We start from the raw sequence: 17,607 nt of genomic DNA on the forward strand, positions 1-17,607 counted from the left end.
GCCTTGAATACACAGGCTGCACTTCCACTAAAATTAGATTAAGCTTGAAGGCTGAGGAATAATGGTGTTTCTGCGCTTGTTCAATCAGTGCCGAAGGTCCCCTAATCCTGTTGTGACACATTAACGCGTGGACGCTTTTTTCTGGCTTTATACATTAAATAAAGGGCGAAGGCTGGCTTCGGTTGCGAGGCAGTCAGTCCATCTGTCTAATTCATGCAATGTGCTTTCTGACTGAATAGTGGGTGCTATGACCCGCCAAATCCACTTAAAGGGTTCCAGTTTAAGGGAAAGTCTTGGGACTGAAATATTTTCTGTGTAGCAATGGGCACTGGGGGTAGTTGGCAAAAAGATAATTAAAAAACCTTTCATATATACTGTACTTGCTATGTGCCATTTCAAATGTATCTGATGAGGTGGAGGTCAAGGTGTTACATTACAGGAAAACATTCTTCCTCGCGGGAAAAAAAAGACAAAAAGAAAAATATGCAACTGCCCAGAGGGGCTGTCTTCCTCAAGAGCTAATAGCAGCCTGTATACAATTAAGCATTGAGAAAATATCAATTTGTTTAAAAAAAAAACATTTGCATGGCAGCAGGAGGGCTGCAAACTTCTGATTAGTGTGCTACTGGTGTACCACTACTGTGCTGTGTAGTGGTACTGTGTACAGGTGAACCACTACTGGTGAACTACTAGGTGTACTACTGGCATTGTTTGTGAATTCCAAAAAGTAGTTAATTGTTGCTCCAGTCGACAGGAGTACATTTACAGGTGCTGTTTTTTTCGGGGGTTCCGATTGTGTTCCCATTAGCTCAATTGGTGCTCGGTGTACTGGCATTGGAAGGATGAAGGGATGCAGTGACCCTGCCAGGATTCGAGTCTGTGACTGCAGGTGACACACAGGCCATATCTGCAAGCTACAAAATAACATGCTATTTACTCTCGTGTGTTAAGTTGGGAGACAGGTTAAAGGGGAAAAGTGAATTTCCAAATTTTAAAAAAGTATATGTAGATGTGCAATTCGTTTTGTTAGGATGTAGATATGACCAGAGTGAGGAAAGTCGGCACCCTGCAGGCTTCAGCCTGGGTGAAAATATAGTTAAATAAAATTGCGTTATGATTTTAGAAGAAAGAAAATAAACGAACAGATAAAAAGACGATGTTTAACAATTCAGTACAAATCGCCTTGAGTCTTCTTAGAGCGTTGCTTAAATTTAACTGCATTCTGTCTGGAGTCACACCTCTACTATTCTCTCATTTTATTTGCCTTGACTGGCCTCTGTTTTCATTTACATTTTCTGTCTGACCTTTTCTCTTGTGAACACGTGTGTTATTTTGCAACCAAAGTGGGTCTGTTCCTTCCTAGTTCTGCTGCGTTTTTGCCTTTATTGTGTACGATACAATGGCTGCAAGATAATGACTGATGTCCAGGGATGCGCGCGACGCAGATCTCCGCTTCAGAGCGTCAACTGGGGTGTGCATAACACATTGTTTTAATTAGCATGATGTATCTGCAAGAATAATTTTCCAGCTGATATCATCACTGCGGGCCCCAATCATAATTCCCAACTAATTGGCAGGGGCTCCCCGCGCAACACAACCCTGAACGGGCCGCAGACGACAATGTTATTCGTCTCTCAGGGCGCGTAAACAGGACAATGGCGGCAGCAGCAGCGACCTTGGCGTCCGTCGTCCTGCTAGCTCTCCGTCGTGCTGCGTGGGCCTCGCTTCTCCAGCTATGTAGAACAGCCCTTGGGGATGCTGCTGACGCGTTACCGTGAAGTGAACTCTGTTAGGGAGAATCGCGTTCAGACCAAGTTCACCACACAAGAGCGCACCTCTCCCTTTAAACCGACACTGAGTAGATTTTTGGAAGTTCCATATTCAGTGGGCCTGTGTATTTCCGAGTGGGTTATTCACAGAGGTCCATGTTCATGCTGAGTCCATGCACACTCTGCAGAAAGATTGAATTGCTTAGTGGTCTTGCAAAGCGATGAACAGGGCAGTGTCGTGAGAACCTTGTGTGATCTTGGCATCCAATGAGAGGCTTGATTCAGCCTGGGTTATTGTGCTGTTTGATGCAGAACTCTGTAAGAGGTGTTCTCTAGACACACACTGTGGCGTTTCGCAGTACTAAGCACCCCTCGAGTAAAGATGCTCGGAGTCTTGCGTGTAATGTCTTCCTTGTTTGGGGCAATGCCTGGCACACCCCACCTGATTCCTTCCTGTCGAGTCTGTCCTTGTCGCGTGTCCTTGCTGCTCTCTGTTTCTCGGGTTGAGTTGTATTTATTTATTTAATGCGATGTTATATAGCGCGATTCACGTCTCTCTTTTTGAGTGCTGCTGCGTCACCTTGGCGGCCCCAAAGGCCTGAGTTGGTTTTGGCGCCAAGAGGGCGCACTGCTCCAGAGCACTACGCCAGGTGTACACCTTTTGTGGTACAACACCCATACAACCTGCAGCCTCTTGTCGGCCTCGTTGCTTAGTATTCCTTGAGAAACCCACGCAGAGTCTCGGAAATTATAATGTAGTGTCTCTGAGATAAACGTCTGCAGGGCATTTTTGTGGAAGATCATGTCCTCAGACAAAATCGAAACTGCTCTGAATGCATTTGGACCAAAATGTATTACAGCGCGGTCTTGTCGCGGAAGCCGAGAGCACAGCGATGATTTAGAGTTTAATTTGAAGCATTTTTCATCGAGCCACTGAACTGCGAAGGTACTTACATTGTCTTTATCGCGGCTGCACACTACGTGCCAGCGGACTTACTCTGGAAGGCTCGATAGTCACTCATATACCTGAAAGCAGCCTGCTGCCGAAAGTTTTACTTATGACCTCCTTTCGACTTTTCACGGTACATTGGTACACAGAGATTCGCATCGTGTGTCCCACGTATCTGTTCGCTCTTTACTGAATTTAGTAAGTGTCATCATTCACAAAGCTATTACCTTGAAGGGGGGAACTGGGGGTTAACAAATTTAAGATGCATTTTCACACTGTAAGTGCGCCCCTCCACAGTGACACTACACATCCAAGGAGCGGTCTCTGGAACAGCGCCACGCTTGGTTTCTACAGCACCTTTGAGACAAAAACTATTCACAGCATTACGCCGAAACGCCCTCGGTAAATACGATAGCCCTTTCAGAAAAGAACGCAACGAGCTGTGTTTCCTTTAAACCTTTATTAGCCCACTGGGCTCCTGTCTCAGCTAAGGTGGACTGCTGTCCAGTGAACTGAAAACAACCATTGCGGTACACCCCAAGGGGACACAGCATGGTTTGATGAGTAGAAACTATTATAGTAATGCCCGCTTGTGGCCGAAAATTAGAGCCTTTTGTGGCCGAAAATGAGTGTGGTCTGTTTGTTTGTTTATGTATTTATTTATGCATGCTTCTCATATATCACATCAACATAGCAGTTTACAATGTGCCAAATGCCCTTCGCGTAGGACAGCTCGCGCTGTGGAGGGCACTGCCTGCATTCCAATAGCTGTCCCCGTCCCTCGGTGACACCTCCTCACACCGGCTCAGTGCACCCCTTGCAGTGACTGTCAGAGCCCACGGAGAGCCGAGCGGGAAGGCTGCAGTCTGCTCACAGGCATGCACGTGCGCCCATCTGTTCCCGCAGAGTATGGTGATACACACACAAGACCTGGGCATATCCCCGGCTTTTCTTGCCGTTCCAGCGGCTCCACATAATTAATGAATTGGAGAGGATTATACCCTGCCCTTAGGCAATTTGCTAATGATGCTGGACACCGAAGCGAGTAATGTAGCTGGAATGTGCTCACATGTTGTATTTTTTGTTTTTATGACTACATTACAAGAAAAATACTACGTGAAAAAAATGTTGAATTTTTCTAAACCGGTATTCTCAATGAATCCGACAATTGCCACTGTATGGGAGTGAATATTATCGACCGATGAATTTTAGGAAAACATTTTACGTTTTGAAGACTGGTCCAACATGGCCACTTCTTTCCAATGTGGCACGAGTCCCTTCAATAAGAGCAAAGTAGACACAAAAGCAGCCATCCAGCGACATCCAATATTGGGTACTCGGGTGGGGGAGGGGTGGTGTTTGGTTCGGGTTAGAATAGGCTGCCATGTTTCTATCCCATTAGATTGCTAATTGTAGGTTATGCAGTTGGCCAAGCTGGGGTGCTGGCACTGTGCTATTTTCCTGTACAGTATTGATTCTCTAATTAGCTTTGATTAACAATATAGTGCAATGCTGCATCATGCCTCAAGCCCAGAGCCTGGTTACTTGTATCTAAAATATATGATAGTCAGGGCACAAGTTCTAAAAAAAGAAGTGGGGGGACGCTTCAAGTTAGGTGGTGTCACCGGAAGTGACGTCACGACAGAAAGTGACATCACGAAAGGTGGCGTGCCCCATCAGACTCATTGCCTCCCCTCGCTCACCCCTTAGATGCGATTGCATCAGAGAAGCCAGCGCATGAGCAGCGTTCTGAATGCGCTCCGATCTCGCCCCAGAGAGGCCAAAGAGTGAATCTGTGGTTCCATTTGCTCCAGTTATCGAGCTCTCAAGTTTTCCACTGTCATGGGGCGATGTCAGCCAGTCCTGGTTTTACAACTCTCCTTGCTTTGCGTTATGCATAATATTATCATAGTAATATTGCAGGTTAAATTCCAATCGCACAAATCTCTCGAGTCACTGGGTAAAGGGAAATCGACGGGGCGGCGGTGCGGGCAAGTAATGCCATAATTGAAAGTCCAGCTTTTGGGCAGAGGGGACTACATCCACCCGATAAAGTAAGTGGGGGGACGCCGTCCACCCGAGTGATACCTCGACTCGAGCCCTGATAATAATGTATGATCTGTTGAATTCAACACCAGTGTTAGATGTCTATTTTAACTCCTTCGGTGCTCATGATGACTCCCGGCCGTCATGAGTCACAGTAGACGTGTGCTCATGATGGGCGGGAGCCGTCAGAATATTGCCACTCCGCCCATGCTCAGTTAATTCCCCCGCCTGTGTGGGAGAATCAATCAGTGGGCGGAGTACTGACGGCTCCCAGCCATCATGAGCACACGCCCACCGTGATTTATGACTGCCGGGAGCGGTCATAAGTACCTGAGCGCCATGCCTAACCCAACCCCCCCTCGCACTGCGACGAAATTTGCTCCGCGGCGAAGGCATTTTGCAGTACACAGCAATGCAAACATGGTTCCCAAGGAACATCGGGAGAGCCTACGTTTATTTCAGATTCTGTCCAAACTACTTTTAGAAAAGTTAATACTTTATCTTTCAAAGAGGATAGATTATCTAAAACTAAACTGCAGCTTTAAGGTACAAAACAAAAGGCTATGAATCAGACAAAAATGAACCTGAGACACATTTACAATCCGTGATATTCTCAAGGATAGTCTGAAGTTTAGGTATGATCTTTGAGGGCCCAGTTAGAATATTGCCCAATGTTTACCCATTCCGAGTTTTAGAATTCCATGCTTCCCATCATGCCTTTATTAGCGGTCCTCCCTTGTTAGGTGATTTACTCAATTTTACATTATTAAACAGCAATCAGAGTCAGTTAACCCTTTCACTGCTTGGGCTTTTGCGCACCTCTATACCAGAGCTTTTTTCAAAATATTTTCATGAGGTTGTTTAAACACATTCACATCTTTGGTCTCTTTGTGAACCAACATAAACTATTTTTGTTGTCACATACAGGGCTACGTATTGGTGCAAACCTTGCATCAATATCTCATTACAGTATTAAAATATGATAAATAACGTAGATTTTCCTAATACATTATGACGGAAAGTCTTAATTTTATTAAAGGCACGGAGGCGAGTATTATGCTATCTTATCTTGCTTTATTTTTCCATAGCAGCCATGATAAGTGAAAACTACAGTTCCCAGAGGGCCAAGCAGAAATACTGGCCAATGGGAACGCAAAAGAACAAAATCTTATCACCAATCATTAAACACCAGCAAGGATAACGTCACAACTGACTGCGAACATTCCTCTTACCGCTGGCGAGCAGCTCAGATAGAGTCAATAAACAGTGGAACAATTGAAAAAACAATAGAAAGGGCTAAAGTCCAGGAACAAAGGGTTTGACCAACATCCAACTAGGAGCGGCGAATCACAGGATTCTCTGAAGCAGAGTCAAAACCAGAAGAAGACTTGTCCAGGCGAACTAGAAGACGTTGGAGGATATCCGTCTCATCATGAAGATGCAGGGGGCAACGCTGGAGTAGCTAAGGGAGGGAGAAACACAAGTGAACAGTGTTGTGGTTGGATAATACTCGCCTCCATGTCTTTAATAAAATTAAGACTTTCCATCAGAATGTATTAGGAAAATCTACATTTTATGGCAAGTCCGGAGGCTCCTATTATGCTTGTTTAAAGCATATCAACCACCAAAGAAGCAACAGAAACAACAGGCTTACAATGAAACATTAAAAAAACATTGTCATTAGACCAATCTGCTGATCTCAGAATGTCCTCCAAGCGAGAGCCTGCCCAAAAGCTTTGGAAGCCATGGCTCCTCTGGTGGAATGAGCCCCGAAAATGGAGACACCATGCCAGAGTAGCAGAGGAAATGGGAAAATAGGGTTTACGAAAGGAATTGAGAAGTTAGGAGTGAGAGAACGCTCTGAAGTCGGAAGTTCTTTGTTCATACACTTTGAGACATTGACCTACGCATAATTTAGGATGGGAAGGGAAATAAGTATAAAAAACAGAATTCATATTTGTCTTAGACCTTCTATTGATGTGGAACAAAACACCTGTAGGGGAAAATTGCAGTGAGGAAATATCTGGCCTTTGTTCTTTTTCTGGACTAAGAAAATGGAACTGAGAAACCCTGTGGGATCCAAAGGAGCGATTTGGATGGCCTGTTTTTTGAAGAAGGGATTGAACTTCCAGCAAGATTAGTTGAGGCATTTTGTCTGAGAACACCAGAGGAGGAGGGAACACAGTTTGGGAAGGCGGCGCATAAAGCTCTATAAGATAGCCTTGAACCGTATTTAGAACCCAAGGGTCTGCGCTGATAGTTTGCCACTTTGGAAGAACATTTTTTAGACACCCTCCTACCGGGGGAGGAGGTGAAAGACGTACCTCGCTGGTTTTTGTTGCGGTAATTCATTTGACCTCGACCTCTGAATCCGCAACCTCTTTGCGGGTAGAACTGAGGTTTGTAGTCTTGGGACCCGGAATTTAAGGAACCTCTGGATCTTTGGTTGCGATGGGAACGGCCGGAAGAGCGACCCCTGCCTCTGCCGGCCCATCCAAAAACCCGAGGGGAAAACACTTTTTTAATTGACTGTTGAGCCTTATCCAAGGAGGCGAATGTAGAAACAAACCTGCTGAGATCTTTGACTAAAGAATCACCAAAGAGAAGGCCATTAGCTTTAATGCCTGGGTCCTGGAGGGCTAAATTAGCCAACTTCGGGTTGAGTTTAATAAGAAGCCCCTTGCGGCGTTCGTGAGTAATAGCAGCATTGGCGTTCCTCAGAAGGCAAAAGGCTCGCTGAACCCACAAGGAGATGTCTTCAGCCGACAAATCAGTGCCTTCAAGACGGGCAGATTCTGCCAAGTCAAAGATATGCGCCAAAGGACCCACGACATCCAGCAATTTATCCTGACAGGTGGACCAAGCCTTGTCCACCCCTCTGAGCAGGTCTTTACCAAATTTGGAGAAAAAAGCGAGCAAAGGCTGATCAATGGAAGGAACCATAGTGATGTTCTCAGCTAAAGAGGGCTTAGGGCACTCCGACTTTAACCTTGATCTAGTAGAAGTATCCAAGGGAAGGCGAAGCCTGGCCGAAATAGAATCACCAACATGAGGGGCAGGAAACCATTCGGTGGAATTAGGGTGACGAATGGAGGAAGGGTCAAAAATGGGCACCCCTTCCGAGTTCATGACAGGTTCAAAAGTAAAGGAATCTAACTTGGATTTTTTGGAAGGAGGAGAAGAAGGGTCAAACAGATCAAAAGAGAAAATAAATCATCTGCGTCATCCATGTCATCGTCTGTGTCCATAATGGTGGAAATAGCCAATTTTTTGGGGACCTCTGAATGCTTTGTTTTATTTTTGCGTTTGCGCTCTGAACCTAACAACCCCTCCATGGAAGGAGGCCTGGGAGGCACTTGGTCCTCAATCAAACGCGAGGAAGCCTCGCTATTCAAACGTGACGCAGCATTAGAAGCATGAATAGAAGCAGAGGAAACCACCTTTCTTTTTCTGCTATCCCCCGCAGATTGGGCCAGTGCTTTTAACAACAGACTCAACATAGAAATTTTCATGCCTTTAGATAAGCGCTTCATGGACATTTCAGCTGCATTTTCCACAGAATTATTGATAAACTTGTTTAAATCATCCCTGAAGGCTTTGCCTTCCTCATGCTGCCTGTCAGAAATGGGAGAACTATCAATCTCCATTGCCTGTGAGGAAAAGTGAAAATCAAGAGGTAGGAAGGGGTTAACTAGAGGCAGAAGGGAGGAACCGAAAGTAAGGACACTCCCTAGGGGGCGTGAAATAACATAGCCAGCCTCCAGAGGCACTGCGGTGCAGCCAGGAAAGGAGTTGTCAAGTGCAGTTGGGAAAGCGGGAGAAAGTAAACCGAACGCTACCCTGAGGATGCAAGGAGTCTCTCGAACCGGGCAGACGCTCTGTGAAGGTAGGGGGGAGATTCACTAAGCGAGCGCACTCCGCGAGGGCAAAGCAGAAAAACCAAAGCTGTGCAACGGCTGAAACCAAACGGCCTCCGCGGGGAGGGGGGTTGAAAGTGGAGCGGGACAAACGGAACAGCGAGTAACGCTGAAAGGGAAAGACACGTCAATATGCGAATATTAATCAAATACACTGAAAAATATAGCAAAATTAGACACCATTACTCACAAAACATATTATGAAAATGAGCAACGAGGATACGTCACTTATCTGACTGTGAGCAGCAAGAAAAGAGGAATGTTTGCAGTCAGTTGTGAAGTTATCCATGCTGGTATTCCATGATTGGTGATAAGATTTTGATCTTTTTTGTTCCCATTGGCCAGTTGTTCTGCTTGGCCCTCTGGGAACTGTGGTGTTCACTTATCTTGGCTGCTATGGAAAAAAAACATGATAAGATAGCATAATAGGAGCTTCAGGTCTTGCCATAAAATTTGGGGATATTTTACATATATATTAACACAGCTGCTTAATATTGTGTTGCATTTCTGAAATGGACCAACATAAAACGTGACACACTAGCCAAGGCAATTTTGCCCTGGATGCTTGGAGTCTGGCAATACCAAGTGTGTGCTGGTTTTCCAAAGGAATGCAACCTGCACAGTTAATTCTATAATATTAGTACAGCCAAACAAATTATTGCAAAATCACTGTTTACGGAGTACTGTTCATTTTGATGACATTACATTTAAGATTATATGGAAAGTGTGGAAACTTAAATTTTTTAAAAATTATGTTCAACCTATGGAATCAACTGGTGCAAGCTAGACTTGCATTGTATCACTGGTTGGTTGGTAGACCATGCTGAACATGGCGTCTGTCGGAAGTCTAGCAATTAGTTAAAAAAAAATATAGTGATGGTAAATCCCTCTATCCACCATCACACAGGTACATATACCTGCCAAGGTGTTTCCCCCAGCTTTGTTCCTCTGGGTTTCCTGAACATGGAGGGACCAGATGGTTTTGGATTTTCTATGGGTTCAGGGTGCCCCCAGGCACTAAACTTGATGAAGTGCATTCTGTGTGTTTGGAAAGGAACTACAAAAGAAATGCAGGCTCAGGCTACATGTCTTTTGGTTGCTGACAACACAAATAGGTTGATGGAAACATAGCACAGTCATGCATTTTTAAAATCTACACATCCTAAAGTTTCTGCTGCTGATGCTAGACCCCCCTCATTCTCATTCATTGGCAGGGAGATCATACTGAACATGTTTAGCTATTATTTTCCAAAACTATTTACTTCCCTCCAGTCTCTCTCAGTCAGCGAAATCTGTTTCCTTATGTCTTCTGAGTGTGGGGTTTGAGCAGTGAGCCACACGTTGGACATCGAGGAATGTTTTTCATGGGGCATGATTCCATCCAGGTGGTCTGCAATATTTGAGCTTGGGCTAGCAGGTACCAAGGGAAGCCTACAATCATCAGACATTTCTAAATAATTACACTTTTCCAGACTTAAGATCGCCTTATTATTATGCATACATATACATCAAAGAAGACAATTTAATAAAGGAAATCTTGATAATCATTAGTATTGTGGCCAATATGGCCCACATGTATCTTAGCTTCTAAAGAAAATAAGAGTCCATGTTTCAGATTGCCTCGACCAAGTTATCATCTAACCTCTAAGCTAATTGAACCGAGCAGGAATCTGCTTTTGATGTCCAGATCTCATGAAAAACAAACTTGTATAAAAGAGTTCATAGGTGTCATATTATAAAAATCTTATTCATGACATGTATTGACTTATGAGTTTCTTTTTCGTTGTTTTTATTGCATTCACTTGTGAAAGGGAAATTCTGAACAAATGGGTGATTTTTAGAAACTGTGATAATAGTAATGCGATTAATTAACCTTCAATAATCAATTTACCTTCTTTTCTATGTAATCATTTAAAAAGTCACTGATAAATGGGTAATAATTTAAAAACATGAGTGTAGCTTGCAGTGCTTTTGACATTTAACACTATCTCCCAGCTTTCATATTGTTAAGGTTCACAGTAGAATTTGGCTTTTTGTTACTTGTTCCTAGTTCATTTCTGTAATACTCATCTATTCTCTCCTCTGTATCACAATCTAGAGTAACCATGTAGCATACTGATATATGTTTATGAGCTTTATTGATTCCCTTTTAAATACTATTTGGAGTCACTGTTTCCTTTGTGTCCTTCACTGTAGTTTTGCTATTACAATTTACTACACGTATATACTGATTTGACACTGTCACTTTCACATTATACCTAGGAGCTGACTTTCCCCCAGATGGGGTTAATTTGATGCCCACAAAAGCACAGTATCAATCAATCAATCAGCCAATCAATCAATCAATTAACATTTGCAAAACTGTCACCCCTTAGGGGTATCTGTGTGCTGAGGTTGCAGTGTCTCAGTCAAAAAGACAGGTGTTGAGTCACTTTCTGAAGTCTGTCACGGAGGGTGTTGTTCTGAGGTCTTGGCAATGATGTAGGAGAAGGAATAGTGCCTTCTATGGCTGTGAGAGATGCAGGGGGTGTGGGCAAGGCCGAGTGAGGAGGAATGCAGGAGTCTGGAGGGTTGACAGAACTTCAGTCGATGGGTGATGTAGGATTGTCCTTGGTCGTTAAGGACTTTGTGGGTGTGCGTGTGGATCTTGAACTGACATCTCTTCTGGATGGGGATCCAGTAAAGGCCTTTAAGGTGGGGGTGATGTGTGACCATTTGGGAAGGTCCAGGATGAGTCAGGCTGCTGCGTTATGTATGGTCTGGAGTCGTCTGAGGAGCTGGGTGGAAATTCCATCATACAGGGTATTGCGATAGTCAAGGTGGCTGGTGATGAGGGGCTGAGTGACAGACTTTCTGGTTTTGACTGGGATCCAACTGAAGATACTGCAGCACATGTGAAGAGTGTGGAAGCAGAAGGAGGCAACTGCGATGTCTTGTTGATTTATGGTCAGTTGGCTGTCGAGGATGATCCCTAGTTCATGTGTGCATGTTCTGTAGGCATGGAGGTTGGTCCAAGTTCAGCCGGCCATCAGCTGTGGTCCGTGTTGGAGGTGTGTCGGAGTTCAGTCTGAGGCAGTTCTTTCTCATCCAGTCTGCTATGTCGATCATGGCGCCGAAAAAGTTGGTTTTGGCATTGGTGAGGTCCTTGGTGAGCGAGAGGATATGTTGAGTATTATCTGCCTTGGAAAATATGTTGAGGCAGTGAAATCTTATGAGTGAGGTTCCTTGGGGCACGCCACTTATTATGTCCATGGGTGAGGAGGCGACTATCTAAACATATCATGTGTTGCCAGTCATAGTAAAAATGTATTTTAATGCACTTTGAGTAAAAAGCAATTTAGGTTTTCTCTGAAGCTGAAGGAGGGGTGCATTAACAACGTAAAATCAGGTATTCTTTCAGTATAGTTATGACTGTAAAGTGGGCTACTTAAATAAAAAAAGATAATTTGAAAGACAACATTTCTTTTCATTCTATGCAATGGAAACATATAAACATAAAAAATTTAAATATCTAACCCATAACCCAAGTTAAAAGCCTTTATGTCCCCTTACCCACAACATGTATAATTATAAGTGACATTAGATTTGACCAGAAATGAATGTATATATGCAACTTTCATGTTTAATGTTGCGTTCAGATATATCTGCCCTCACTGTTAGGATCATCTTTACCAAGTAAAAAACAAAAGGGAAACAGAAATAGAGGCGGCCAGGTTGCATTCAAAATGAAAATTTACTGTCTCACTAATGAATAATGATTTTCCTTTTGGGACATACTGTGAATTCAGATGTGAGAAAAAGATGTATTAAATCATCATTCAGGAGTTCATCCCTAACATTCTTATTGATAAAGAATATACATTTTCCAAAAATGTGAATAATAAAATTATACAATATACATTTCATGATAAAAAACATTCTTACCAAATTACCTGAAGAGAGAGACAATAAAAATTATTAATGGTGGTCTCTAGTGCATGGCCCCACAATAATTCAAAGAAAAAATGAGACTGTACATCAGGAAAGATATTCATCAATACTCAATCCCTCGTTTACACAATCATTCGTTAGAAGAAGCCACTGCTATAATTAAATGTATCTGTTGATCTGCAATACACCTATATACAAGACAAATGAAGCAGTGAAAAGTCAAAACAACATTTTGCTGTACTTACCTACCTCTACTGTCTGTTCTCAGGCTGCAGGTTTGTATGTTATTTGTTCAGAAAACATCTCAATAACATCACTGCCTAACCACCTAACAACAAGCAGCCAGTTTTAAGATATCTTACAGAATCTTCTTCTCATTCTAAATTCATCTCTAATGCAATGTAGTATATTTTGAATGCTTACTAACTACCTTAACTACCATCACTTCTAAATTTAAAATACCACCCTTCCTCCTTAATTAGGCAACAATAAATGCTTTCACATTTCTTGTCCATTTGGTGATAAAGCGTAGGTCCATAACTCCTTCCCAACCAAACACTTTCAGTTAATTTTTCTTTTAAAATGGTCTACTTCATATAAATACATGTGAAGCATAGTGATAGGTGAGGCATAATCGGCTGTGCATTGACATTTAGCTGTGCCTGCCACAAAAAGAAGTGCATTTTGAGTTGGTGAACTACATGGACAAGGACTTTTCAAACAATTCTTGAGTCACGTCGTCTTTCACTACATAGTCATCTGCATCGAAGTTATCATATATCTGCTTCATATAAGCCTTTTGTTAATGTTATCTGTACTAGGCTATAGCAACTGCACCACAGTCATTGGCTAACCTTTTAAAAATATCTTTTTTATTTGCAATATGATTTTCCCGCAATGTTAGTAGTCATGTACTGCACAACAGTGTCTGTTAGAATGAAATTCATTGCCTTAATAGGAAAAGAAATGGTGACAACACATGGGTCAGTTTGTTGATTGCCTGCACCCATGCCTTTAACGTCACAACTGACATCATGTTCTTGCTTATCCTTTTAAAGAAGCATTGTCCATTGCCTTGCACAGAAGCACATTCACCTCTATCAAGTCCTCATGATCAAGTGTTGGTTCAGCAAGAAACTTGATTACAAAAATTTAGAACATTGGAATGTCGAGAGACCTATTGAAGACGGCGGCATAAATTGGGGCCAATAGTAGTTGGTACAGACTTTTTTTATTCCAAATTTCAATGATGTCTTTCAGTTTCTCCCTTTTTCAATTTAGAACCTCAGTGGAGGAAATGTTCCAATAGCATTATCTCTTCTTCTTTTGGCTATACCAGCTCTTAAAGATTCTCTCCTTCAGTAAAGGGTCCCCTGAAGGACTATAACTTGGGGTTCAGCCTTTAGCATCCAGGATAGATATCAGTAGTGGGCTACAGTGCTATAGATTATACCACGACCCCTGTGTCTGCACACATAATGTTATTCATTTATTTCTTATTTGTTAATATTAGTAAATTAGAAATCATACTCAAAACCTGAGTAGCTACTCTCAAATTAGACTGGCAACATTAGACCTCAGGTGCATGGTGTGCTACTACAACACCACAAGCATACTACGAAAATCGGAGTCATTAAAGTCTTGTAGTTTAATGATTTGCTGGTTCACTTTAGGCAAAGGAAAAACATTTGAAGTATGATAAAAATGTCATAGTTTTTGCTATTATTGATAATCTCATGTTTGGTTTCTCCATTGAAACTTCAATTCAAAAGCTTGCTACGTGTTTGAAAACATAGCTTTGTATCTGAGAATATTATATTAATGAATGGGTTTGCATGTTGACATAGCAGCCATGTTACATACAGCTTCATTCCCTCCATAGGGGCTGATTGATTTGCCAACTTCACAAAGAAGAAGGCAGAACTCAAGTAATGTAAGTCTGCATTTGTTTTCCATGTCTTTGGGCAATTAACTGCAGTATAGACTTCCTGAGAAAAAATTAAGAAATGTTACATTTTCTTGTCATTAATTAACAGAATCAGGATTATTGACAATAAGGAAGAAGAAGGGATAAACTACCACAGAGTTAATTAACCCAGTTCTTAAGAAGTAAAGAGCAGGTTTCTTAGAGGATTCTTAAGATAACCCCCTTTGGCAATGGCTCCACCAATAGCCATTTCTAAGAGAACAGTGTGAGCAAAATGTGTAAGCCACTGCTAGCATAATATTAATGCCTAGAAATCAAACCATAATATTCCCATACAAATTTATCAAAACGAAAATACATATATTAAGAAAATAGAAAAATGGTAAAACTAAATCAGTGAAGGAGATCAGGGGTAATGAATTTTTAAATCAATGTTAAAAAGTGGCCATGAGAACAATGGGGAGGTAAAACCCAATGTTAGTCTATAGGGAAGGGGGTGGTGACAGGGTCCAAGGTACATTTTCCAGCTGACTGACTCAGTGTGGATCAGTGGTTCATCCCCGTAATGTAATGTAAGTGGGCATTTTTAAAGCGCAAACTGTCGCTACTGAAGGAGGATCCTGGCGCTATGTGGAGAAGAGGAAAGTCTTGCTCGCTGGAGCCTTAAATTAAAGATAAGCATAGGCTGTTGGTGGCTCTGAAAAGCCATGTTTTGAGGGACTTTATAAAAAAGAATTTTGGACTTAAGTTGCCTTAAGTCGGATGGCAGTTGATTCCAGGCCTTGGAACCTAGGACACTGATGGTTTTGCCTCCAGTTTTATATTTGTATTTTGACTGCCTAAGGAGGTTAGAACCCGAGGACCTCAATATTCTGTTCGGGGCATAATGGATGAATCTTTTTGCCAAATATTTGGGGCCAATATTGTTCATGCCTCTGAAAGTAATCAATACAATTTTAAAAAGGATCCTTTTGTGAAGCGGAAGCCAATGTAGGCTTTTCAGGGATGCTGACGCAGAAGTTCTTCGAGGCAGTCTTAGAGCCAGGTGTGCTGCTGCATGCTGTACTGCATGGAATTTTTTCAGTGTTTGCTTTTTTATGCCTGCGAGGATGCTATTACAATAATCTAATCGGGAAAGGATAAGTGCCACTGTTACTGTCTTTCTTGTGGCCACCGGAAGGAAATCAAAAAACTTTTTTAATGATTTAATAATGCTGAAGCAGGTACCTGCTGTAATCTGTGCATGGTGTGTAGAAAAATGGTAGGGCTAGTGGCCTGTTTCAAGATTGCCCGGCGTTAACCGCCTCTATACCACTCTAGTTACCAAACAAAGAGGCAGGCGCTGGAGACTGGAAGGCAGGAAACAGAAGTTTTATTTCGACGGAGCAGAACACATCAGATCAGACAACAAGGTATCGTCTCGAGGTGCTCTAACAGCCTCTCTGAGGCCTGGCCTCTTATACCCTGGTTTATGACATGTGAACATTCTTTATTGTATAAAAACTCTTTGAACTTATAAAAAGACATCCCCGTAATCCTCGTGTCAGACCCACCCCCACATGTATCCACAATAGAGGTCCTCACCCTGCTGATAATAGGAGGGGGCCATCACGCAGCTGGGTGTTCCGTCGATTCTTAGCATGTGTGCGCCTGATCGTATCCCAGGGGGTGGGGAGGCCATGATCAATAGTGAGTCCTTTGAAGAGGAGCGACTCCATACAATAGGGGGCAGTAAACTGTATCTCCCGGCTAGGCGATGGCCTCGGACCTGTGTGGACAATCGGACTCGGGGGAAGGGGTCATCAAAGGAGAGGTATTCATGCCGCGTGGACAATCAAGCGCGGAGGGAGAGTTTACCAACAGAGGGGTATTCATGAAAGGAAAGGAGGTGTTGGTCAGGCGCGAGCGTGACTCCCAGGGACAGAGTCGCACAGAGAGAGAGGTCTTATGACCCGTACATGAGAGAGCGGGGGCAGTCAGGTACAGCTGGGGGGGTTATGTCAGCTGAGGCGAAGGATGCTTCTTCAAGAGAAAATGGGGGGGTGCGTGGGTCAAGCAGGAGGGTTACTTTTCAGAGCAGGGTCGCGCAGAGGCAGAGGGTTTTATGGTCTATGCATGTGAGAGTGGGGGGGGGTGTTCAAATGCGCGCAGGAGGGAAGCCGGGGATTCCAATGAGCGGGCAAAAAGGCCATGGTGCCTAATATGGCTGTCATGTACATATGGACACGGGCTTTTACTGGCGGAATGATGCGGTCAACGTTTCGCGGTATTCAGGGTGCCTACAGGGAGAGGAATGGGAGAAGGTAAATGAACGCCGCTTATGTACATTAATATTGCTAATTTCCACAGTCACCGCTTTTAACATAAGTGAGTTCATTTCCTAACTAATGGGCGTACATATAATGCATGTGTGGTCGATGAGATAGCGTTTGTCAAATACCAGCGAATTGCATATAACCATGGCACAATCGATGCGGTTGGCGGAATGCAGCACATATGAATTCACAGTTGCTGGGTTATTTATACAAGCCTAGAGCTCAGCATACTACATAGTATAAATGTTCTGACTTTCTCTTCGGTGGCATCAATGTACAGTTTTTAAAAGTGACCGAAAAACATTTTGAAAGCAATACAAAGTGGTTGAGGGCGGAATTCAGTTCGACACAAGTAATTTTGTCAAATTGATGGGTGTCTTCGTCACAGTGTCTTTTTAGCAGTGAGCCATCACTGGTAGGCTCTAGTCCGTTTTCTTTCGTTGGCGCTGTTGAGCACCGGCGGTGGAGCTATAGGTCCAGCTCGGATCTAACCTTACGCGTTGGAGGGTGCGGTCAGTCCTCTGCTGTTAGACCACAGTCCTGTTCCCTAACCAATTCTTTAAGGGTGCCTTTATGCTCGGCACCTGTATTTCCTTTTTCCTTCTGTGGCAAACCCCATTTCCATCTGAATGCTGTTCTTCTTGTCTGAGTCAAAAAGTCATGTAGAAAAGAGGGGGTGTTGGATAGTCGAGGGAAGAGAGGGCGGAGTGGGGTCAGTTCTTTTCTTGGACACATCAAGGGACCAAGGGAGTAA

The 17,607-nt window shown here is 43.1% G+C and overlaps 1 protein-coding gene across 4 annotated transcripts in view; it reads left to right on the forward strand.

Moving 5' to 3' along the window:
- The window catches only part of SYT1 (synaptotagmin 1), a 1,122,517-nt gene that overhangs the window by 51,414 nt on the left and 1,053,496 nt on the right, over positions 1-17,607 (forward strand). Inside the window, exon 2 of one of the 4 annotated variants that reach the window (XM_086919583.1) lies at positions 14,494-14,544. The exons of the other annotated variants lie outside the window; for them this stretch is intronic. The gene's annotated coding sequence lies outside the window, so the exon portion shown is untranslated. The remainder of the gene's footprint in view (positions 1-14,493; positions 14,545-17,607) is intronic. 4 annotated transcript variants of the gene reach the window in all.

This window comes from Lissotriton vulgaris, chromosome 1_1, assembly GCF_964263255.1.
Source record: "Lissotriton vulgaris chromosome 1_1, aLisVul1.2, whole genome shotgun sequence".
NCBI lineage: Eukaryota > Metazoa > Chordata > Amphibia > Caudata > Salamandridae > Lissotriton > Lissotriton vulgaris.